Source organism: Megalops cyprinoides, chromosome 8, assembly GCF_013368585.1.
Source record: "Megalops cyprinoides isolate fMegCyp1 chromosome 8, fMegCyp1.pri, whole genome shotgun sequence".
Taxonomy (NCBI): domain Eukaryota; kingdom Metazoa; phylum Chordata; class Actinopteri; order Elopiformes; family Megalopidae; genus Megalops; species Megalops cyprinoides.
In genome coordinates this window covers 33,529,833-33,557,021 of record NC_050590.1, presented here as the reverse complement: position 1 = coordinate 33,557,021, position 27,189 = coordinate 33,529,833, and the positions used below count along the sequence as shown (strand labels likewise).

The 27,189-nt window shown below is 39.7% G+C and overlaps 1 long non-coding RNA gene across 3 annotated transcripts; it reads left to right on the top strand.

The window, feature by feature from the left end:
* The first annotated feature begins 247 nt into the window (after positions 1-247).
* On the top strand, positions 248-21,654 carry LOC118782459. Of its 3 annotated transcripts, none has more exons than XR_005005144.1 (3): positions 248-574; positions 13,372-13,493; positions 20,277-21,654. It is a non-coding gene; the product is annotated as an uncharacterized LOC118782459 (long non-coding RNA). The 3 variants fall into 3 exon arrangements; XR_005005142.1 differs by lacking the exon at positions 248-574 and adding an exon at positions 5,818-5,973; XR_005005143.1 differs by lacking the exon at positions 248-574 and adding an exon at positions 7,974-8,323.
* Positions 21,655-27,189: the final 5,535 nt, after the last annotated feature.

Here is a 27,189-nt window from a genome sequence, read left to right as displayed (position 1 = left end):
AGTAAAACTGATTCCCTGCCTTGTGTTCGGTTTAAACTGAAACAGAGAGACTAAAATAATATATTATCAAGAAAAAAGCTCACACAACCACTCTCAGAGCATCATCCACAAACTAATTTATTGCGTTGTGGCTGAATATGAACCCACTCCGAGTCCCTAGTCACGGTAAATCGTGCACTCCAATGCACAAGACACCGTGTATTCTATAATACATTGATAACAATTCACACCATCTGAAATAGGCAGACATCGCGAGGTGCGTTATAGTCACCTTATATGTGTACATCCACCCAGGATGGTATGGGTGTTTTTTTTCATCGGCTGGCTGGTGCGAACCTTGGTCTTCGAAATCTTCCTCTTTTCATTCCCGCTTTTAAACTGACAAAACAAAATATTTTATCTCAGACAGAGGACCGTAGCTGCACACTGCGTGACCCCCTTTTCCTCCTGACGCAAGAGACTTAGAATGTCCCGTTTTTTTGCTCCTCTCTTTTCAATTCCTTGCAAATCGTCTTGTGAAACAAAATAGCACTTTGTACAAGAAAACTGACAGACAAGTGAAATATTTCAGAAGGTAGGTGCATTCTTCTCTGCGAGCGTAAATTGTGACTTGATGTTGGGAAACTTTGATTTGTAGCAGTGAATGTATACTTAGCTTTGCGAATGGACTTAGTGGGCTGTTCATACGGTAAATAATGCACTGATTTAATTTTAGGAAAAAATGGTTTATTACACCTTCCTTGTAGTTTATGCATTCATGCCTCGGGTTCGGTAACATATGACAGCGAGGACACAAAGTTCCGTTTGACAGGATTAAATGGATCTTTCCTGATACAGCTAATTTTAAGTGTTTTAACGCGATGATATTCAGACGCCAAACATACAAAATGCATGGCACGCGTTCGTGAATTTTGTTAATTTAAAATAAAGGATGCATGCAAACTGAATAATATTAATACACATACAGTTTTGGAAGAATGCAAAAATACAATCTGCACATGCACATAGCTGAGCAGGCTGCGGTAATGCGTGGGTGTATTCACGTGCCGGGGTTCCTCTCCTTTCCTTGCCAGTCAGTTGGGATGCCTAGTAACAGCCGCTGCACATAGACCGTGGAGAAAGAGAAAGCTATGTTTATGACAGCCTTTCTATGAAACGTTACTCGCCAAAGACATAAAAGCTTATGTACAAGTAACCGCAGAAAGGAAAAAGATTTGCTGAAAGACATTGAATGTTGGAGAAACTTGTTGCGTCTGCTAGCACTTGTTGTATGTCCGGAGGGTTTAAATGATCGGAGTTATGCTGCATTCATATTTCTTTGCTGATACCCGGGGTTCAAAGGTGACTCATAGATTGTGTCTCTCGGTGTCCGTGTCCCCTTTCCTCTGCATGTGCGTAAAATTATAACGAGGTCTTACAATTATTTGCACTTAACACAACAACAGCAATAGACGAGTAAGACAAATCTGGTGTCGCTATTACAGTGAACTTGTGAGTGCAGTGACATCGCTGAAAAAATCTGATCATAATAGGCCTATTGATAATTACACTGGTCATCAATATTCATGCCAAGAACTACCATAATTCTCAATATAAAGTTTAATTTAAAAAGTTGCACGGTCACATGGCCAATATTTTATGAAATAAAAAGTAAGGGCAAGTCTGTGCGCCCTTGGTGAAGTTTCGGAACCATGGAGAGCGACATGCCAGTATTCTGTCCCGGAACTTTGCGGAAACACGAGCCTTGACACGAAGAAACGACAAGATCAGGGACGAACTCCAGACAAAACATGCAATCATCATATTCATTGCTGCGGTAGTGTGCGTCTGGTAATAAACAACATCAACATCAAGCATTAGTAAGAGCAACAATCGTCCTTGTTCTCAAATTCATTTAATTCTGATGTGATAGTTTCGTGGGGTTCGTTGACAAGCTTTACTTCATATTCGTTACATTCCTTTTATCGTTTGCAGCCCTTCTCGTCTCATTCAGTGGCCTTGTCATGCACAGTAAGGGATTTGCATTCTGTCTTGTAGGGTTCTGTTTAACCGAATTCACAGGGACTTTGCCAAGTTACCGAAAGTTTTTCTAAACCTGTTGTGAACTCCACAGGTTACGCTACATTACATTAGTCATTTAGCAGACGATCTCATCCAGAGCGATTTACATAGGTGTTCTTTGGTTGCATACATTCATAAATTACCTCTTAAAGATATTTTGAAAGACGTGGTCAATCGCACATCACCTCCGCTCGCTAGTGTTCACTCAAGTCTGACTATGAAAAGACACGAAAGACATCAAATTTAAGTTTAACACCGCCAACGGACAACAGCTCCAATACGCACCCTTGAACCTGCAACCTTCGTTTATTTTACTGTTTTCGTAACGTTGTAACAAATGAAATGGGTAGATTTCGAACTTAAAATTAAACTTGCAATGATTTCAAATGCGAAGAGAGGAAATTTTGCATTTGATTGTCTCAGTGTCAAAAAGCCAACAACTCTTTCAAACTCAGAAGCATTCACGGGCTGTCTAGACACCCACTACACAGGGCCCCCATATTGGTGTTCTAGGGAAATGATCTTTGTCGTCTTCATGGAGTTGACTTTTCCCCGTTATTGGTTGTGCGATAAAAAGCTTTGCAAACATAACCAAAACCTATATATTCACAGCCTAGTGTATTATTGTGTTTATGTAGTATGCGTATTGTCCAGGATACTGTGGGTTGTCGTTCCTATTTTGTTTCCCTGTTTGAATGTTTAACCAACTCGCCATTTTCAGTATAAATTACAGTAGCCATTACGTTTTGAAAACTAATCGACAAGACATGGCTGGAATTTTCATCCATATTCTTTGCATCACTTTGGCCTCAATGCAGTATCAATATGCACTTGTGGGATCCTAGAATTAACTTTCCACAAAGTGACCGGTTTCTAAAAAGACTCGCCATCTACCCTCAAGTCTGTGTTTCCACCGAGCTACAGCAAAGAAGACACTGGTGTCACTTCATTTCACTTCGTGACTAATGAAGCTGTAAGGGGGAAATTGTTTTATTTTTTTTCAACCGTATCCAGCTGCTTCATTTCTGATCGTCTGGTTTCGCGTGACTGTGCTCTGGCAAGATTTTCTGCGGCATATGTGTACATCATTGTTTCATTTGTGTGTAGGTGATCATTTGTGTTTGTAAGCATATATGTATTCTGACTAATTCTTTTTCTTGTTTTCAGCCACATATGGAGCGTTTTAATACTCTTAAGAACCTCCAGGTATTGAATTTCACGTAAACCATGGAGAAAAATGCGATGTATTTAAAGACAGGACCCCGCGTTCATTGTTTGATTGGCGTCCGCTTTCACTCTGAATGGGAGACACTGGCTCTTTAAAAGTAATACTCCAGCTGACATTTTCATTAATCCGAGAGAAAGCTCCATTGAAACTTGCAGGAGCCGATGCTCCAGGGGATTTGCAAGTGGTCTATAATTGCATCTGGCGACACCGAGCGGTGGTCCCTTCATACTGCAAGTACTCAAGGCCGCGCGCTCATTGATATTTGTTACTGCTCCTCTGATTGAAAGATTCACCACTGCAGCACCACTGCAAGGGGGAGAGAGAGAAAGACAGAGAGGGGGAGGGAGTGTGAGAGAGCACGAGCGAGTGAGAAAAAGAGACTAGCGTCAACCACACTGGACCGTGAGAGTGGACAGTGATAGAATTTATTACATCTACTTTTTAACTGTGTGTATTGTTGGATTTGGAGGATAGGGGGCGTAAGGGAGTACTGAGTAAAATACCCCAGATCACTGTGATAACTCTAAGAACTATGAGACACGCCTTCTGTTGTAGTGTAATACCCATAGATAACTTGCAAAAGTCGTGAAAATCAGTCAGTAAAGTTAGACTTCTCCTTTAAGCAAGAGCTAAAACTTGATCAGCACAATAATATTGATAATAATCTGAATGTATCTTTACAATAAATGTATGAATAATTGTTACAATGTTACATTATTCATGGGAATAGCACGGCCGTTTGTATTTACACACAGAAGGACACTGCACAGGTAGGTTCAGTTCCCTCGTGGAGATCACCCTCTAAAATCCCTTCCACCCCATCTACAGCATCCAGTGTCAGAGGCTTCCCTGTGTCCATTCGCCTGTAAGATGAAACCACAATGCCGGACATATAGAACAACCGTACATGCACGTTAAAAATAGCATCAACCGATAGCGACGGGCGCTGCCCTTTTTCTTTAAACGTCTATTCGAAGAAAGCGTTTCCCCCTGAGTACAGATAAATCGTGCTCTCTAAATAAAGTACTGTAATCACACTCCTCGTGACTGGCCAGGAGGACTCCGGGAATGCAAATTGTGTCGTGTATGTGACCGAAGTTGACAATATAGAGAAAATGAATATATACGTTAATAATTACATATGTATGAAATACACACCTTACACACACACACACACACACACACACACACACACACATACATATATATATATATATATATATGCTCATTTCTCTGCATACAGAATTCGGGTTTTTAGAATGTCCGCTGTTTTAGAATGTCCGCTGGAGTGTGTATGCAGCACTGAAAGCTTACAGTGAGTCGATTCCGTGGGTGGGCGAGTCTGGTGCGTGGGCACGAGCAGGAGAGGAGCCAGCGCACGCTGAGACCTCGCGGTGTTGTCACTTGGGGAGACGAGAATGTTTGCCTGACAAATACACGGAATGGGAAACCAAGCTTTATCACTGTCTGCCTTGTTGAGGCAAAAATGCAAGCCAGAAGATCCGCGCGAGAGAGGGAGAAAGTGTGAGAGAGAGGGAAGGAGAGAGAGAACATGAAGATGGGACAGAGAAATAGCGAAAACGAGAACGAGAGATAAAGAGAGAAAATGAAACCATAAAGAAATCTGGTTCTCACGTTTTCAAGTGGCGCTTAAGGGGAATGCAGTGTTGCTTTCATTAATTTCTAAATAAACCTCCATTCCCGATACATACCATAAGACTTCATTCATTTAATCGTGTCTCCCCGTTTAATATTCCACCACATACATTTCACCTGCAGTGTTTCTGAGGGAAATTTCATAAGAGCGGGACAGACAGTGAATCCAGAGGCGACGGCTTTAATCAGCAGCTATAGGCTGTAAAGTGGGAGAATCTAAACGTGACGTCAATGCCTAGTAACTGACGCAGCCCTCAACAGAAAAAAAAAAGCTTTTCTTTTTTTTCCCCTCGGCAGTAAGCTTTAATTATTATATATATGTTTAACTTTATTTTAACTGTTTAATATATATATATATATATATATATATATATATATATATATATATATATATATATGTGTGTGTGTGTGTGTGTTTGTGTGTGTGTCTGTGTCTGTCTGTCTGTGTGTTTCATGAGCAGTGATCAATTCATTCTTGCTGTATTTTCCCTAACGATAGTTGCTTGAGGACATTTGCTATAATTGACAGTTTAAAGGGAGAGAGAAAGGGAGAAGGAGAGACTGAAAGAGCGTGAAGGCAATCAGTAGAGTCAAGTAGTGTGTTTTGAGAAACAAGACAGAGAGGGGAAATAGAAGACGTTCGGTGTAAAAAAAAAAATCACTGCAATGATGCAACGAAGGGAAGTCAGGTCTCTTGTGCAGAATTGGAGGGGCAAAATTAATGTACATTTCATGCTCTTCACGTAACGCTCCTGCGAGATGCCTTTGTGAGTGTTTTTTTCCTCACTGCGTACTAAAAATAGCATCAAGGTTTGATCGTGGTCCAGAAATAGACAGAGGGTATCACTTGTATAAAAAGGAGCGCGATTCTAAGAAAACTTGGACATGCTGCTGAGGCTAAGAATGATTCGAAGGCAGCATCTTATTTTACATACAGTTTTATATTTTGCTGTCTGTGTGTAATATAATCACAATTAACTGAGTAAAAGAAATTTGTTTCCTCGTTACAGCGAGGGTTCCCCACACTGGTAAGTGATCCATGCACGTGTTGTGTTCATACCGTTTCTGGTTTGTCCGTGCTTAATATTCTGCATGTTATCTTGCGTGTTTGGACTCGTGTCATATGTCGATGTGCTGCATATGCCATTTGAATTATTTTGTCACCATTAAAGCCTATTCTGTCCTTTTGGGGAGATAGGTTTGTGGATTTATTTTAGCATGGGTATAAAAATCAAACAAGCGTTTCCTTGCAGATGGGGGATCACCCTGACGGTAAATCTGACAATCAATAGCGACTGCAAACTCCTTTGTCTGTCGGCGCTGTTGAGTCTCTTTTCATTTATTTTCCTTTCCGCAAGAATTTTTTAGCTTTCGAACGGAAGGTGAGCTCAGCATTTTGCATTCCCAAACGACAAAGAGCGAGAACGACAATGCTGGGCGCAAGACGGAGAATACCAAAAAAATATACGTGAGGAAAATGCGACCTGAAAACGCAGCGTTGAACAGGCAGGGGGAAACCCGGGAGCTGTCCAGCAGAGATGGTTCTGAAATAAATGGAACGGCGGCAGGGGGTTCCATGTTCCACGTCCCAGCAACAAAATCGTGCGCCTTTGGAAACTATCAAATTTGATTTCGGGTGAAACAATACGAAAAACGCCTGCACTTCAATGAGGTGTCACTAGAGGAGCTGTCCAGCAGACCTAGTGCTAGAAACTCCCAAATCAAAACCAGTTGAAATGGTGTCCGCGAATATAAGTACCTTACTTGAACGTCTTCCGCTTTGCAGATCTTCCCGCCTGCGTCGTTTGAACCGCTTACCTGATGATGTGAGACCTCAGACAGGGAGGCTATAGGCGGCTTGACTTGGATTACTCTTCCGCCCACGTCATCCAATTCGTTTCTTCACTATTTTACCAATTGATTGATATGTTTTCCTCATGTGTGCCCATCTTGTCCAGCAAATCCGGTCATTTTGTACTCGTGCCTTTGAGATATATTTTTGATTCATCTTATTAAACGAATCATTGCTGAGGAATTCAAAAGACAACCATCCATGTCTCATTGAGCTATACTGTTATTGTAGCTGTTGGAATGTGTTGCTTCGACTCGGTGTTTACAGGGATTCACCCCAACAAACCTGCTTCATATGTCAACATAGGATAATATTGCACATCATACGACGACTATCTTAACCGGTTCTATTTCAGCAGAGGAATCTGGTCATTAAAAACGAATACCTTGAGGGAAATATCTTCTCACTGGCACCATAACGCTCATGAATGGAGGATGCTACATCAGTTATGCTTCTAGTTATTTTGATTATTGTTTTATGTAGGGCACTTTGAGTACAACTTTACAAAGATGTATGACCACAACTGGCAAATTTGCTTATGGGCATTGCTTGGAAATCAAGCAGCGTAACGGGCTGGAGAGGGGGCACGGTTATCAGAGTTTATCTTTGTAAAACCAACTCTGTCTCAGCAAAAATGTAAACCTTACCTTACGAATCATAAAAAAAGTCTCTGGTACCTCTGTTGCCCAGCCCATTGACACAAAATCACATTTGTTATTCTTCCTTCCGAGGTACTGGTTATCCTGAGATCTAAAGCTTCATGTTCGCCATGCAACTTATAACATTGATTACAAGATTGGAAAATTATTACCGCATGTTTGCACTTGTAATACAGGTCAAAAAAAACTGTCAGTGATTACAGTTTGTGCTTGCAAATGTCAACGTGAATATGTACTCTGACCGATGGAAAAACCTACAGAAAAAGCATCTACCATCACCTCTCACAATGTGTTTGCAATTCTTTGCTAAACGCATAATCCAGACAGGGCAGGATCCTCTTAAATAATTCAAAGCTGGCAGTGTAATTTTGGTGGAAACAACACGGATTCTCGAGTCGTGACTGCTAAAGTGAGTAATGCGTGCTGGCTGCGTCAGGAGCAGCAGTCACCGTGCTGTGGAGACGGAGAGAGAGAATCGTGACTGACTGGAGACGCTCGCAAATGGAGAGACCACCCAATCAAGTCCACATCGTGGTGGCATATGGGGCTGGATTCTTTTTCCTTTTTAATTTTCTATTTTGAATTCCTTGCCTTTTCCCCCTCGACGCTGCCCTTGCCCAGTTATACATATGGGAAGAGTTTAAGTGAAGGGGGGAGGTTGGGTTGGGTTGAAATGAGAGGGAGAGGGAGACTGAACGGGAAAGGGGGAGGGGGGGACTCCAGATATAGATCGTGACCTTCCTACTCAGTACAGTAACTTACATACAATGCCAAGAGAGGGGGACGCCTGGGCTTTGGTGGTGTTTTCTGACTCAAACCCGTGCTCTCTAAAGGCACAGATGGAATCATAGGAAACCAATCACCATGGTAAGTGAAATTATACTTTTTATTTTTTTTACTTGTTTTGAGTTGAGAAGTGTTTAGTTGATTGTGTTGTGCCAGTTTACGGGCATATGGCACACGCCAGCGTATGAGGGAGATGGACCAGGCTGAACAAGTGGACTGACTTCCAAATTTGAGAGTTCCCGCTGACTTCCTAATAACTCTTGTAACTATCATTACTAGTCGTATTGTTATTATTAACAATAATGTTGAATATTCAAATATACCTACTTAAAGCCTGTTTGTAGTATGAAGGTCCCACTGGATTAAAAACAGTTTGGGAATGTACTTTAAAATGCATAAAGGTCCCCATGTCCTCTCTGAGTGGTATCCTCCAGTGAACTCTCCACACTGCTTGTTTTAGAGGCTTGTCATGTTGTTAAGCGTTGAGCACAGTGCTACACACCCTACAGGTGGTGCACGGGCGTTGTGAGTTGAATCACTCATGTGGTAATTTTTTGAGGTGTTTTTATTACATGTCTCATGTGTCTTAATTCAGATACCCTATTAGCATTCATAGGTTGTGTATAAGCACTACTCTTAACGGCTACCATGAATGTCACTGCTATTAGTGCTGCTGATCATCTTTAAAACCCTAGATGATATATATATGTATATATATATATACATATATATACGAATGTATACACTTGAAATTGTTGTGGAACCAGTTGGAAATTTAAATGTATGTGAAAGTATACTTGTAGATTAGATGAAATTATATGAAATGATACAACACAAACAGAAATGTACACACACTTACTATGCTTGAGTGTACAAATGCATTTATCTAGTCACTTTCGCAAAGTAGGATACAATTTAGTTTTCCCCTGTCTTTTTTTTTTTTTTTTTTCAAAAAGGGGGGTCCCTGTGTGAGAAGGAAACCGATTGGTGGATGACGATTTTTTGCTTGCTCCAATGAGATCCCTCGCTGCACTCTATTTATTGTGAGCAGAAGACAGCCAGTTCTTCTCCTAACGCAGAGCCTCCGACCGGCAAGAGCAGCTCGGCTCTCCACTAGGCAACATTGCGAACGAGAGGATATATAACCCCTGATAACAACAAAACAATCTGCTGCTTTAAAACGAGATAGATACAAAAAGACTTAATTTTGATAGCAAATGATGTTCGCCATTTTTGATAGCAGAAACTAAATAAGAGGAGGTATATGATGCAGGGACAAGAGGGAGAGCGAGGGAAAAATAACAAACAAGGAGTAAAAAATGAAATAGACAAGGACCATGGACAGCGGTAGCGCATAGTTTACTGGGATACGGACGTGGCCTTTTTGGAAAACCCCTGTTCGCTCGTAGACCGCGCTGAGTTGGAGGCAGACTTAAACACAAGGAGAGGCTTCGGTGCCTCGGTTTTCCGTTTGCTGGAGACATTTTGCACAGTTGGAAGAGAACTGGGAGCCCGAACCCTCTGGATGTTTTTTTAATATTGTGGACTCAAGTGGAAGTAGACTGTCATTTGTCCTTTGCGAATCTTTTTGCGGTCTGGGCTTGCTGTTCATAACTATCAAGCTGGGAAGCCCTTACCCCAAAAAGCATTTGCGGAGGACGCATTCGCCGAATCCAAACCGGGAGACCGAAGATGCTTCCCTCGATTTTTGGATTTTTCTATTATTATTATTACTAGTATTAGTAGTAGTATTACTATTATTTTTTATTGTTATTATTATTTTTATTTTGTTGCTATTATTTTTATATTTATCATAATTGTAATTATTACAATAATGTGTAAAATGAGGTATCCTTTCTTGCCCCGTTTCCCAGATCGTACACTCTTTAACCCACTGGATGTGTTTGGCGTCTCCAACTTTGCCAGAACATTTTTAACTCTCTTTTCAGAAATGCAGTTCCAACCAGGATTATAATCTGGGCCGATACATTCAGTTATTAAGTAAATGTACATAAAATGGAGTTAAAGAAAGGCATATGAACACACGGATATTCTGCAACGAAAAAGTTGCACGTGGGAAGACATAGTGACATCTTTTGGGTTGCGGGGTGTCCCGTCACTTTTGCATTGCTGACCCTTGGGCATTTGAGAGAATGCGTTGCAAAATAGTCCCAGACCAATTGCTAAATACTGAGCAGTTGGCAGGTGTACTGTCTAACACAAACACACACACACGCACGCACACACACACACACACACACACACACACACACACACACACACACATAATGCGTGCACACACGCACGCAAAAAAACTTCTCGCCACGTGCTCAGCTATATGCACATCGGGAATGAATTTAGTAAAATATTAAAATATTTAGAGTATCATTGAATCCATTTTCCGACAACTGCCACGCAGAACTGCTCGTGATGCTGCCGCGTGCGTCTGTGAACGGCACAACTCTGCCGTACAGTGAGACGTAGGGAAAAGCTGCTGTGCTTCATCCAGTCTCCTCTGTTCACACACACACGCATACACACACACACACACACACACACACACACACACACACAAAGCAAACATGGATAATTGGGATTAATCTGAGCTGTCCATCCTTCATGCCCTACTCTTATAAATCAAATCTGCCCCAATCACACGTGGTTTTCGTAGGCTACGCCGCTGTCCAGCGTACACTGCCGTACCAAACTCCAGTGAAACCCGGGGAAATGAAACAAACGGTGAACTATCATAACTGTTAATGTATGCAAAATAGTTGCCGCACCATCCCATTCTCAAATAGAATCTACTTTCCTGTTTTCAAGTAGTATCAAAGTATGGCTTAATTTTGTAGCCACTCAATGGGCCTACAACACGCATGAGTGACACAGAAGCAAAAACAAAACTATCAGGCCACCACAACTGCTGTAACTCAATAGAGTAAAACAGTAACAAGGGAACAAATGTCCGTTTACAGCCGAGAAAACAAGCAGCACGATGATGGACTTGTCATTGTCTTCATATAACATCATCATCATCTGCCGTCTTCTGTAGCCCCTTCAGGTTTTTGTAGGTTTCACTGCAAATGCATACTTCTTATGTTCTTTTGAAGCACAATCATGTTTTACCATGTGCAACACGTGAACAGTAACGTTTGTCCCATCGCAGTTCAATTTGTTAATAATTATGACGCAAGACTGTTGTAAGATTATACATACGTGGTCACAGACGCAAGAACTTCACACTATCATGGAAACAGTATCCATTTTCATGATGTTTGCACAAGCACCTCCTTTTTTCAAAAGAAAGATAAATGACCTGGATGTAACCAGAACGACGAAACCCCTTCTCATGGCAAACAGCTTGAATTAGACACGAACTTGAATGAGAAGTGTCGCATTAATTTGCGATGACAACGATTGATGAATTGAACAATTGTTGAGCACACAATGGCAAAAAGCAAGCAGAGCCATCAAGTCGTGACAGTAGCTTGGGCCCGCCCTGCTCCACAGTTGCATCGCCCAGTTTATAAGATGACGAAAGCACCTGGCTGTGAAGTATATAAATCCTTCACATTTCGGGGGTATCGCACCCACAGACTCTTTGGATCAGCGCTCTTGTAAATACAAGAGGTCTTTGCAAAAGTTCCAAAATTACAACGGTTGTGAGCATCAATTTGTTTGACGTACAAGTCAATTGATCTGATAGTAATTCCCTCACGCAGTCTTCCCTTTTTCAAAAACTTGAAACACTGCACTACTTTTCTAAATAGCGCATAGGGTCTTTTAAAAAAAGATCTGTATCACAACAGCATTTACACACCGGTCATTTATTGAAGTGATAAGATGACAAAATGTCCCCCATTGTTAAATGAGACAAAATGTCCACCCTTTTGGCCCATACGTCATTGCGTAAAAATGATTTCATTGTCAGATATTAACCCATCCACCCACCCATGTAGGGCTACGACTGCAACCCCTTCACCTTACGCTTTTTCACTGGGACTGCACTTACAGCGACAAGTCTTGCATAGACTAAAGTTCACGTGGTTAACCTCAGTGTCACCTACCCAATGTAGAACATAATTATAATAATAAGAAAGCAACAATAATAACAGTCATTGATGACGTAGAGTTAAGCCTTCCCCAGTACTTTGTAAGTCGTCGTATGTCATTGTTTTGACGGCATGTGGCACGGAGTGTGACACATTTCCTTAGGTCATTGCAGCTCGACTATAGATAATTTCAAGCGGGGACGATGCTTTAATGACCTGATCCTTTCTCCTTGTTCTCCTGTTCCATCTTTGCTGAAAAATGTTTCAAATTATACCATGATGGGCCAGAATGTTAAAATACTAGTTATACGCTGTGTGCACCGCGTGTTTAGGGTTTAAGCGACGTATTAAAACAAAAAACAAATAGGATATCTAATAGGCCTAATCACTTTTGCGCTACAATCCATCAAAATTGTATTGTTTTACGTAGGATTAATTTTAATGTAAGACTTGTAAGACACGCCTGAGATATTGAAAATCTAACCATCATTTTTCTTCCATTTCATTGTCAGGGTCGTATAAACTAAATTACAGTATGTTTCTGTTACAAGTATAAATCAAACTACAGGATTTTTACTTATGCACATCATCCTCTGAATGTGTGTGTGTATTTCTTTTTGACTATTTTTCATTTGACTTACGTGTTTCCATGGATTTCATTCAGATACATATTTTTGCAACTTATAGCCTATTGTCTCAAGTTGTTGAAAATAGACGCTATGGTTTAATTATTCCAATATTACGGTATGTAAAGCCAAAAAAAGACAAATGTAGAGAAATCATAAGCAACTACGCCTATCTCACCTTCGCCAGTTTTATGCGTATTTTTTCGTGTCTATCTAAACATGTTTACACGTGCCTTTTCATCCTCCTTAGGCCTATTATCCAGATGTGCGCGAGGGACCCTCATTTATCTCACACACGTGGGGCACCAGACAGACGAATTGCTCGGAGTGTCTAGTGGATACTCCATGAAAATTGTACTGTTAGAATTGTGTATGTTCTGTCAAACTAATGTTTTGTGACGCATTCATTATTCATCTTCAGTGCACTAATGACTTGTGTGTTTGTTGCAAGGCGACAGTGCTGGAATCCCACCACAGATCCACAGGCGTATTGGCCTCGTACTGACCCGAGTAAGGACCAGAGTTCTTGTCTTGGCTCGCCGATGCATATCCGGTTCCTGCATCCTGTAAAAGGTACCCCCGGCAGTCGTTTTGTCCTCTTCATTTGTTTATTTCACAGCAAACATTCTTCAGGTTAACACTGAAATAGTATTTTGAGGGAGTTGTAGGTTTAGGCAATTTGTTGGCAAAAGTCTCTACAGACGGAACTTAACGAGTTTACGTGCGCTTAGTTGAGTGCAGGGACGTTCAAAAGTGGAAAAAGAAAAAAGTATCTGGAGCAGTTAGAGAAAGGCATAGTGGCTTGGAGGTTGTTTGGTTAAGCTTGATCATTTTTAATTGATTAGGTGGCTTGGTTTATTCCTAGGCATGTTCTGCGAGAAACACATTTATAGTTGTGATTCATATTGCATTGTTGACACTTTTTGGAACTTTCACATAAAGTAGTGCTCACGTGGTGGGTATGTGGAGGTATTGTACTCCTCTCGTTTTGCCTCCTAACCTGGCAGCTCGAGTAAACCTTGCTTTTGTAGATCATGTCCGTTGTGTTTTTCTCGATTCTGAAATGTTGTGAAAACGGTCTCAGAGATTTTGCAATGACGTACAACTGCCAAGTTCCGTCAGTAATGGTAAGCAGGTGAGGTCGAGTTAAAAAGTCCAGACTGTAAGTATCTTCACAAGAAACTACCTCAGAATTAGATTTGCCCTTACCCTTTAGTAGTTTTTGGACACTATACTGCGTTCATATTTTCTTGTCATTCGTTCATTTTCATTCATTGTCTTTGAACTTCTACAAATGAGTTTAATAGATATAGAAAAAAGAAAGGAAAAAAAGGAAAAAAGAAAAATGTCAAATGGTCACATTCTTTTTTGTTCTTTTTGTAATTATGTTTGAAAGACGTTTTCTTGAGTGATATCTAGGTCATATTGGATTAAATCTGTTCAAATACGTTTATATTACGTTTCACACATGGTTAATGTGGTATGAATGTATGGTAATATTTGAAATTATTTAAGAGGGCAGAAAGCAATTGAAAATGGTACAGACTCAGCTGAGATAGTCACTGCGAAAGGTTGTTTTTCTTTTTTGGACTGTTGTGGAAGTGATCTTTTGGTAGGTCTACACACACTGTACATGTTGATTTTATTTATGTGTAACTGCGTCAGCACACTGGCCTAACCTTCAATTTTGACTGTTGCTCATCATCACCATAAGGCTGATGGAGGGTATAGCTGTAGAGAAGTACTCAGTCTCAATAGCATAGTCAGATTTTTTATGGGGGAGGGGAGGCAAGTCCTCCGTGCAGGTGGAAACTGGAGTCAGGTGAAATTGGAAAAATATTTTTCCAGAGCTGTTGCTTGAGAGGGCATAAGCCACGGGTGGGCAGAATGTCCTGTGCACTTCCCATGAAGAGAGGTACAGAGGCAGAGTGCAAACTTGGTGCCTGCAAGAAAAACTGCAGGCCAATGCAAGTTCATCAGCTGTTGCATGTCCATATTTTTCATGCAGAATGAACAAATGAATTTGAAGTGAGAGGCAGAAGGGAATGGAACAACAAGCCGCACAAGTCAGACGTACTTGTGCCTTTCACACTTTCAGCTGTAATGCCATCAGCTTATTTTGATCATGCTCTCATGCTGTTGAGACACTAGACTGGTGTTTGAGAACAGGCATGCTTACAAATCAATATTCTAAATCTAAATTTGAGCAGCATGTTTAACGTGCTGAAAGTTGACCTCTCAAGAACGTCAAACGTGCCTTTGTGAGCCGACAAGAAGCCTTGACTTTTAAATGGTTCTACTTGTAAATCACTCCTTTTCCTTCTGTGCATGTGGCCTTGGATTTCAACACTCTGTTTATTAATTTACCGCCCCCCCCCCCCCCCCCCCCCAATTTCTGCTTCCCCAGTTGGGGCAAATAGACAGGCTCCTAGTAAAAGGACTTTGAGTGTGACACAGACAGAGATGCATGGCTATTAATCGCCATAGTCCAAATGAGTCACGACAACACCCTTCTGCTCCCCTACCCCCACCTGCAAAAAAGAATTCTGGTTAGTTTTATTTGTGTTATGCTGATTATTTTCTCCTTCTGACTGTATCTCTTCATTTCTGGTAGCACACAGCACCATTTGTGCACAGACAGCATCGAGAGATGCACTCTTGCCATTGAGTGGAACTGGGGGGTCTGGGGGAATTGGGGAAGGGGAGCGGGGAGCGGGGAGGACTCCATAGAAAATTAAAGACCTCATTGTACACCCTAAGATGTGTGAGTAAACTCCACAGCCAGATCCTCATCAAGCTCAAGTTTGTTTTTTTTTTTCCTCAAGTGTGGTGCTTAGTCTGTTAACATTGGCCTGAACTGTATTTGAGGCTCTCAGCTGCCTTTGCATTCAGCAAGTTGAAAGATCAAGCTTTTCCTTCTGTATGGTAAATTCCTGTTGCCTAACACAATCTGGATGTTGATCAGTTTCCTGAAAGGGTTATTTTCAAATCCCACATTGCTCTTCTGTCAATTGCACCCCTTTTTTGTTTTTGATCTCTTTTGATATGTAGACTTTTTAAAAATGAATTGGGGCAGAGTGGTCTGGGGGAGTTGTCATCTAATAGAATGTAGCTGGGACTGGTCTGTGAGACAGTGAAGGAATGTAGGAAATTCATTGTCATTCATCTCTCAACCTAAAGTTACTATCAACATCAAATTAGTTATATACATTAACAAACTAAGGAGAATGACTGATACATATATGACACAAGTGCCCTCTAGGAAAGAAACAAATATTTTGAAATGTGACAATGCATGTTTTGAATTGCAGTAGAATGTTCCAGCAGTTATTTCATTGCCCTATGATTATTATTATTATTATTATTTTTAATAGTGACTGAAGTCATATAAATGCAGTTATCTTTTGCAACTTCCTGTGTTACCCCCACATGAAAATTAGCATGTTAGCATGTTTGGTCCTATGTTTTTCCCTACTGCACAGCTGCTCTGTAGTTAGATGTCTTTAAAAGCTTTGAGTGTGTCTTTCAAATCTTAATTTGAACAAAAACAATCAAACTGTATGTATATATCGTGAAGGGTTGTACTCTTGCAACAACAAAGGCTAAAAAACTTACGTTTAAACTTATGATTGCCTTGACATCATGTGATTGTCAGGCATGCCCATTGGAAAATAATTATTTCTGCAACCTTTATACACTTCACATGGAAATTTTAAAACAAAACAAAGAGGTAAACCTCTGGTTGGTTAAAGCAGAGTGTGCAAAAGCAATTCCCCCAAACTAGATTCAAACAAGCAAAAATGGTTTAATTCAAACCAATGCACAGCCCATTATCAACTATTACAGCATGTCTTGAAAAGCTTTTTTGTACAGACACAGACTTGGAGTACAGGTGATTGGCTGCTTGCAAGCACAGTATTGAGCAGAAACCATTTTATTTAGAAAGGTAGAAAGAAAAGTCATTTTTAAAACAATGACTATTGAATGAAAATTTCAGACACACAGTTTGGAAAACTCTTTATTTTTTTCATTTGAAATGTATGGTCTGCATCCCTGATATATCTGATGAATGTAAGGAGTGGTCACAATCCAGCCATTTACACACATGCACATGCACATACACACGCACACACAAACACAGACACAAACACAAACACAAACACAAACACAAACACAAACATTCACTTACATTCAAGCACACACACAGACACTGGTACACACAAGCACACATACACACATACACACATATTCAATCTCAGAAACACATGATGCATAGAACGTGCATACCCGCAGAACACAGATACACACAGAATGCTCACACACTCAAACATACACAAACACACTTGTGATGACGACTGCGCATAACAAACTCAAGTCCTCAAAAATACACCAGCAGAAGCTAACACACACAAGCACACACACTCGCGTGCGCACACACACACACACACACACACACACACACAACCCATCACCATCAGTGGGACTGTGTGCACACTTTATCAAAGCCTCATCCTTATTGAAACTTTCCTCACAAATCCCAAATATAAAATAATCATTAATATGTGGTTATCAGGTTTTTTAGAGGATGTCTTACTGTAGAGACTTTTAGAGACTTTCTTATTTTATTTTAGAGTCTGTATAGAACCATAAACAAATATTGTACTCTGGTGATTAAATCGTAATTGATAGTATTTTCAGGTAGCGTTAACAATGAGAACAGGACGGGTGACACTGAGTAGCAGGGAGTACAAAGCTGGTAGTGTTCAAGTAGGAATGTAACAGGTAGCATGAAACATATGCTAAACAGCACAACCTCTGTTAGCCTCTTGTCCTCTGCTCTCTTCTCTGAACCCACACTGACTGACAGATAATGACAGATCCTTGGGCTGAAACCCTACTCTTCTCTTGAATTTCAGGTCAAATCACATGAGTGTGATGAAGAAACATCTGACATTCCCTTTCATTCATGCAAATATTCAGACCCAGTCAGGATTAGTCTCTTTGTGAGTGGACAAAAATTAAATCAGGATGCATTTAAAATGCATGCTCTTCCTCAGCTGTGCAGAAGTGGCTGTTTTTGGAATTCTCGTGCTGTGAAAGATCCACGTCTAAGTTCATGTCTGCATGCCTCCTGAGTAGCTTACTCCACTTCTGGAGTGAGCAGTACCTGTATTGCTTATTGTTCCCTTTCAGCTCATGATGTATATACATTTGGAATACCAGGTGAAGTTCCTTCTTTTCAAATAACAACTTAAGCTAAGTAATTAAGACCTGAGGCAGAATGAATACACACTCTGGAAACAAAAGAAGAACAAAGTAAAACAAAACAAAAAAAGACAGACTACAGTTGCCCTTCACTGCTGTGGAAACAAAGTTATGTCTGTGCATTGTGTGCCCTGTGGCAGCACTGGTGACACTGGCATAGGTAGCACGAGTTGAAGAAGACCTTTTGGGGATGGCTGTTGTGTGAGGATCAGTGTTGACTCCGGTTACTTTAATCTCAGCACACTCAGACTTGGTGAAACTCAAACTGGAAGTTCTTGTCTTACTATAATGCTGTGTCTTCCTTCACTGAGGGAGTGACACAGGTTTATTAATCCCAAGGATCTCCTAAGGAGCCTGTCTGACTCTGAGGTGGACATGAAGAGTCAGCTTGCACAGTGTGGTATCTTTGAGGGTTCTCATGACCAGAAGATGCATGTGTGCATTAATCGTTTGGCAGGGGTACTTGTTTTTAATTAATTGTTTTATATACATACATACATATATATATATATATATATATATATATATATTTTTTTTTTTTTTTTTTTTTAACAAAATAAGCCATGACAGTTTCCCCTCCAATTTGGTTTTCCTCTCTGATTGGGTCCTATATTTGATGTGGGCCCCAACTGTGAATTTATATCCCTGTCTGTCCTATATGCAATTTGAGTTCCATCTATGATTTGGGATCCCCTCCTGATTTGGGATTCCTCTCTGCTCTGTGTCCTCATTTGGAATGATTCTCTGATTTTGGGTCTATATCTGATTTGCATCTCATCTCTCATTTGGGTCCAGTGTCTGACTTGTGTTCAACCTTTCTTTTGGGTTCCTTATCATCTAATTTGGGTTCCTTCTCTGGCTTACACTTCTGATTCACTTTTCATCTATGATATGGTTCTGGTGTCTGATTCATGTTCATTCTCTAATTTGAGTCCTGTGTCTGATTTGAGGTCTTTATCTAATATGTGTTCCTTCCCTCTTGTTAAGGGATTCCATCTCTGATTTCTTGAAGAGCCTCACAGTGATGGGGATTTACTGCATGCTCCACCTCAAGTGGTAGCAGCCACCTGATGGATACACAGCAGCCATTTTAATGGCCATCTGCAAATCAGCATTGGGTGGCATGTTCTGTATTGATTATACTCATTTGCAGAGGTCAGTGACTATGGCTCTGAAAATGATTACCTTTCACCTGTGGATAACCGCTCGTGGCTAGGGGGTGAGTTGGTGTTTTTGAAAAGAATGACAGTTATTTCCATGAGCACAGTATGTGCGCTGCTGGTACCCTCTTGTTATTGTGTTATAAAGTGAAAGGGAATTCTTCATTGGTTTGAATGCCTGTTTTGGTTAGGAGATTTACTGTGGGTTGAAAACTGAATAATTGCCATGATAAAAACATTAATCAGGTCCCAGTTTTTTCTTTATTCAGTTCTAAAAAAGTACCCTCTTCACTCTAATGCAGCCAGGGCACAAGGTCTTTCTCATCCGTACCTACCAGAAGCTCCCTCTAGCAGCAGGTTTAATCAGAGAAAATTCTTTATTCATAATTTTCTTTGTGTTTCCCCTCATCATTGTCTATATTCCCTTCATTTTTATCATTCTCTTTTTCTCCTCTTCATGCCTCCTGTCCAGTTAATATAAAAGTGGTTATAACAGCTGAAGTAGATAAGAGTTTAAACCCCCTCCTCTCTCTCTCTCCCTCATTTTCTCTTTCCACTCTTTTTCCTTCCCTCTCATTGCCCTTTTCTCTCTTCTTCTTTCTGTCTCTTTATGTCTCCCTCTCACTCCCTCTCTGTCTCTGTCTCTATTCCTTTTCTGTCTTACTCCCCCCCTCTCCTCTTCTTTCTCTCTTGCTCTCTCCTATTTCTCTCAGTCTCTTTCTCTTCTTTCTTCTATTTCTCTCTTCCCTCTTCTCCCTCAATCCCTCTCTCTCCCCTCCCCCTTTCTCTAAGTCCCTCTCTCTCCTTTTTGCTGTCTCTTTCTCTCTTCCCTCTCCTCCCTCATTCCCTCTCTTTCCCTCCCTCTTCCTCTCACTCCCTCAATCTCCCTTCTCACTGTACCTCTCTCTTTCTCTATCTCCATTGTCTGCAGGTAATCTGACTGAGAGACTGGTAGAAGGGAGTGACAGGTGGTGCTGCAGGTGCACTGGGTTGATCCCCTACACACAACGTGGGTAGCAGTCTGGCCCCCCCAGCTCCTCCTCTCCACTCCTGGTGGTGGTATGCTCTCTGCCCCCTCCATACCCACACAACACCAGGCTTCGTGACACCTTTGTTGAACCATTAGGGAGCAGCCAAACGTATATGTTTCTGGACACGCCCAACACACGCCACACTCATCAGTGACGGGATACTTTTACACTCTTCATTCGGGCCTTGATCATTCATTGAAATGATCCTTCTCTGCATTTTCATCAGAATATGGATTCATTGTGTGATGAAACCAAACCTGTTTAAAGATAGTCACTTCAGATGGAAACTTGCTTGTTCTCCATGGGTGAAGCTGAATTTTTTTGGAAAGATTCTGTTGATTTAAAGAAAATAAAAACCCAGAAAAATGTAGGGAACACACACAGAAAGAAGCTTTGGCTTAGTAGCAAGATTTTGTGTGTTACCTGTACATCAGTGTAAAGCATGTAAAGACACAATCTCAGCAATTTTTCACAGACGATACCTTGATCACTCCCAGTTGGATAAGAGGAACAGCTCCAAAACATGCAGATAGTCAGCTGTGTAATGCCTCTTGCTTTCCCATAGGTTTCCAAAGGCAGTAAATGGGGTGGTTTGATACTCAGATAGAAGCACCCTTGGTTAAAATGAGGCAAGGCCCCTTCCACGTCCACCCCCACCACCAAGATGCATGTGGCTGCAGTTCAAGTATGTCGCTTTGTTCATCCTTGGCCCCCCTCTTCCCCCTTGTTTTGAAAGCGAAGGATCTGCAGATGGGACATCAGTGGAAAATAATTTTAAAAACCCCACAAAAAATAGGGGGCTGGATGAATCAATGTGGGGTGCTCCTACTGCGTCTCTGAAGGCAATGACTGCGGGCAGGGATGTGAGGTTCCTTTCTCATTGACGTCAGAGATGCTGGCTGTGGAGGGGTGTCAGTGTCTTGTTCATGGACGAGTCATCCGGCCGCTCTCGTTAATGCAGAGCCCTAGCGTCAGGCGTCTCGGCCTCGTGGAACCCCTCCACCCCCACCCCCGTCCTCCCAAGTTTGTCAGGCTGTGGGGTTCTGCTTTTTTACTAAGGCACAAAATCCAAAGTGTTAAGGAAGTCTGGTTCTGGAGGCTGCACTGCTTTGTGAACCACATGCCATTTGGGCTGCAGTGAGGTCAACTTCACCACCAACCACGTGTCTCGCCGGCACAAATATGTGTTCAGATGCACGAACAAATATATGTGCTCATCTGTTTCACATGTTGACAATTGCATGTGTACACACAAACACACACATGCACACACACACACACACGCACACACACACACACACACACACACACACACACACAGACACACCTGTCATTATCGGGACTATGTGCATACTTCAGCGAAGCCACATCCTTATCAAACCTTTCACCACAAATCCCAAGTATAAAAAAGTCATTAATATATAGTTATAAGAAAAGGATTTCTTTTCACACACACAAACACACACACGCACACATGCTCCTCAACAATGACTTGTATGATGATATGTTGATAGGTGACATGAGGCTGACGTGGTGACAGCTAATTGCGGAAACTCTTGAGCTAAAATTATGGAAAAAAATTCTCCAGGGTGCAGAGACACACTACCACTTTCTCTGTGATTTCACATACCTGTGCCTTCATAATGGCCATCATTCCATAATTTCATGCTATGCACAGATCATGTTAAAGGTAAAGTGGTGAATGTAGAAGTCACACAGGGCAGGGGTCTCCTTTGTTTTGGATTTTAGTGAAAGGCATCAGAAGTAGAGTTTTTCAGAATGCAAAATGCACAACAAAATTTGCAAAATTCTAATCCATAATTTTCACAAAGGAAAAAGGTTTTCTCTGTAAATCATGGCACTGCATAGGGTACCTCTGTGTTATAAAATTCAAATATAATATTGTATATAGATTAAATGAAAAGATTGTTTAATTATCTGCAAGGCTAAAAAGATTTTCTGTGACACTGAAATGTTGAGTGATGTTGTATGAGTGATTATATTCTATAAGAAGATATTTAAAATACATATAGGCGATACATATTTGTTTAGAATATAATTATATTTTTGTTTTATTTGTGTGTTATTACTGATGTTTAGTGTCTCAGTTGTAGTGTTTCAGAACCGATACATTTCAGACGCTAATATAAAATGGACCTCTTCTTATACCATTGTGAACTGTTTAAAAGCACTGGATCAGATCTGAAAGAAAAACTTTACAATGCTTTAAGAACATATTACAGATATCCGCCAGTCCATTTAATTTTGTAAATGGTCAAAAATAGTCAAAATAGTCATTTTTAGAATGAATAACAATTTTACTTGTGAACTTCACTGAGAAAATTATTTCAGGAAAATGTTAGAAGAGTAAATGTCATATAAATTCCAACTGAAAAAAGGCAAGCTGTGGATAACAAAGAATGAAGAACTGTTTTGTCCAAGAGATTTTATATTACATACAAAAATGAGCATCATTTTATTGTAGTTTTTAAAACGTGGTGGCAATTACATTGTCTTAGACAATGGTGGATAATAAAAAGGAAGCAAAATTAAATTCTCATGGGTGTCAATCATTGAAATTTGCATTTGAAAACAATGTAAATGTTAAAGTGGGAATGTCGTAGCGGAGAATTGAACTTGGAGTAGGTGGGTCACACTGTTAAAAGACGGCACAGTGTGTCTATCAATAACAGCAAACACACACATAACAGACATCCAGCTGAGGATGTCAGAATATCTGAATGGATGTAATGTTGGCATGGTAAGAGTAGTTAAAAACATCAGGAAGGACAGTGGACAAAAATACAAATAAAGTGATATTGAAATATACTTTAAATGACACTTACCTTAGTTTCTGTCTCTGTTAAATCTTTTTTTTTTAAATTTGTTTTCATCTGCAGACCCAGGATCTTTCAGAGAGATTTATTTGGAAGTAACAATAGGTAAATCTATATGTCACAGTGGAAAAGATCAAGGCAATATCAAAGACATATTTTTATTACTACAAAGTGAAAATTTAGCACCTCCTGAAACAATTTGTTCATTCACACCAGTTTGCCTTTTATAAGTGACTTCTGCTACTTGCCAAAACAAATATTGTAAATATTGTAAGAATAAAGCAAAAAATTGGTCATTGGGGGTTCCCTTTACATTCTAATTAATCATTTCTTCAATAACTAAGAATTAAGGATATGTTTGGATTGTTCATTTCTGTCTTAGACTCAAAATTATTGATGGAAAATATTTTTATTTCAAGCCAAGTGACTCCCATGTATTTTGCCAATAATTACACATCATTTTGACTTGTTTACTTATACCTATGCTAAAGATCCAGAGTAATAAAAAAGCTATGGTGTCTGTTCTGGATATAAAACCCTTGCCGTCTATGTCACAGCCCCTCTGACATAAATCACCTGCCACATTGATACACACACACACACACACACACACACACACACACACAGACAGACACACATATGCATACAAACATGCACGCATACACATACACACAACTGAATATTGATTTTCATGGAGGAGGATTAAAGACTTTTCACTTTACAGAAAAGACAGGGCTTTCTATTTTTCTAAATACTGAGGGCTAATAATGTCCATTATGTTTTTGTTTAGCAAACTGAAATTTCATCAATATCAATTTCAACTCAGAAAGTACCAATGTACACATATGCTTAATGTTTATGTAAGCAACAAAACTATTACTATGAAGAAACTTTTTTTTCTTAAAACTGGAGAATTCTTTCTGTAAATAGAGAGAGAATCAACTCTTTCTCTGGTATTACAATATCAGTGCGTATTGTTATGTAGTTCACCTTTCTTAACGCAACAAATTCTGTGACAGGATCACATACCTGAAAATTGATGGAGGGTAACTATATTAGTTATCAATACTGTTAATTAACAGGAAGTTTAAGTTAAAGATCAACAGAATACTGACTATATAATTTAAGCATTGCTGCATAGTCCTAACATTTATAGTTTTTTAACAAGATACCTACAGTCTGTTATTTTTTAGTTTAGACATATTAAGTTCTCTTCCACATTTGGGAAAAGCACATGAATTTAAAAATTGCATTTCCCTTTATATTCAGAATTCAAATAACACATAATTAATCAATTGTAGCAAGAATGCACAGGCTTCAAGTGATGCTGAAGTTCAGTTGGATTTTTTATGACAAGTTAAGGTATTTGAAAAGGAATGAGAGCACTTAATCATAGATCAAGAAAAACTATTTAGACATTTTTTGAAGAAAGTATGATATTAATTCATGATGAATGTAATTTTTCTTAGGTCTGATTTTTTCAGTTTTCCAGTGTTCTCAATGAAGATAACAAGAACATTCAGCTAAGGTATGCTTTACTTTCACATTTATTAATAAATTTCAGAACTAAATATCTTGAGATGTTATACAGGTAATGTGCCACTTTAATGGAAAAAATGTTTAATTAGAGTCCACTGAAATGTAATGGGATTTTGTTCAGTCCATAAGATGTATGATAATTCATTTGAAAATGTATGGCAAATATGTATTTGTTTATGTCATGACATCAAAACATTTTCTGGCACATTTGATTTCTTATTGTTTGATCAGGCATTGTGCCTCAGTTGCAGGGTTTCAAAAACTATGATATGTTTCAGATGGCTGCACTTGCCTCTCACATAAAATAATCCCCTTGACAAATCTTCATGTAGACCTACGGTGGACTAAATTAAATCAATAGATCAGAATTGGAGAATTGTGCCATATGTGATTCCTGTCAATGTAGGTCTATGAAAAACATTTCTTAGAATACAAGATCAGAACAAATAACAACAGTTCTAGTATCTCTTCACATGTACATGACTGTGAGAACTGCGCAAATGTCAATTACATTTCCCAAGAGATAAGCACTAACATTGTCTGTGAAATGTTGGCAATGAAAAAGGAAGATTAAATGATCATTTTAGTTGTGTCAGTCACTGAAACTTGCCTTTGAAACTGATATTTCCATCTAAAATTGGGAATGTTACAGTGAGGTATGTCATCTCCAACCTGTTGATCACATAGATGAAAAACAGGCCCCATGTCTGTCAATGTCAGTAGACACGAAAAATTAAAAATGGACATTTGACTGTCCACTTGAAAAACCAGAGGCATGTGAGGTCGGAACAGGAAAGGCTAAAACATTCCCATTAATTACAAATAATCCTGGATCTCTTTTTTATTGCTGTGAGTGATCAAGAATTATGCAATTCTACATTAAGTTCCCCTACTCAGACCTTGTTCTTCGATACCTAACTGCATCTAACTTGATGCCATTGCCTTTGTCTCCTTTGTGCTCTTCACATGGTAATTCTAACAAAAAAAATCAGAATGAAGTTAAAACTAATCTGTTTGATTTTTTGGAATGGAATGACTTGGAGTAACCAGACCTCTTTATTATCGTGAAACATATGTAATGTGAAAAAATGCAAATGGTACAACCATTTTAGAGGAAATCCGGTAAAACAGGAGCCAGCCTGAAATAGGTGGTCCTTCCACATAACCTGACATTACTTAATTGTACAGTTGGCAATCAACAGCAGTTTCCAGTCAGTAAGCAGTTTGGAGGTGAGTTTCTGTCACGCCCTTAATCTCAGTCTCAATCTCACAGGTCGCAAGTGATGTCAGGACTACCAAAAAAAGGGGAAAAAATACATCATAAAGAATAGTGTGTTTATTAATCAATAAGTAATTATTTAAAAATTTCTTCTGTTGTTTGTGTAAGAAACTATTCTAGGAGTGCAGCATGAAGAAGACTTTTCTCTTGTCTGACAGAATGGGGTTTCATCTACATTACATTGTACTTAATGCTTCCCTAAATTAAATGAACAACCAATTTTGACATTTTTTAGCATTAGACATAAAAAAGAACATTTTTTTGAAGAACATTTTTAGATGCAGAAAGACATTATAAACAGATAACAGATAACAAAAGCTAGCAAATATTACACATCATTCTAAAATAGTGCAAATGCAAATTAATATTATTATTCTGTGTGTTTTAAATAAATGATCACATTGGCTGAATGTGCCTACTATCAGTCATGTCAGGTGTATGACCTTTCAGTGCATGAAAAGCAAATTTTTAGGAACAGAGAATTACATGTGAATCTACTCTTTAGCACACAGAGCAACACATTTGATGAGAAAGCCAGAGATCTTTGAGAGTAGTTTTCATTTCTGCTTTAATTGTTAGTTTTACTAATATTTATTTTTGAAGTATGTTACTGTTTTGCAAAAAAAATAAATTATAATCTCAAGCATTCACACAACATTGTGATCAGGCCATCGTCACTTTTGGACATGATTTCTGAGATGAGATGGAGGGTGATGGAGCGCAGTCGGTCTATGGCACATTGGCCTTTACCTCTGAGGAGCAAGCATTCCATTTTTGTCCAGTTCTTTATCATGACTGTCTCTGTCATAAATGAAAAATACAGTGCATGAATGAACAAAGAAAAGAGATAACTGCATGACTTCCTCCCTCAGAATTAAGAACAAAGGGCCATGTATGAGCATTTGGATCAAGTGCATCTCATTGTCTCATTCAGTGCAGGTTGACTTTGCATTACAGGTGAGGGAGCCTAACAGTGAGATGGAAATGATAATATGTGATCAGTTTCTTGACTCCTCAGATCCCAATGCACTGTGTGAGGGAGGGGGAAAAATAACATCTACCAGCTCAGGACACAAAATGGGGTTCTGTAGAGAACTCCACTCATGCACCATGTGGAAGGGTTTCTAGTGGCTGAGCACGATGTGGCTCTGGGTTCCT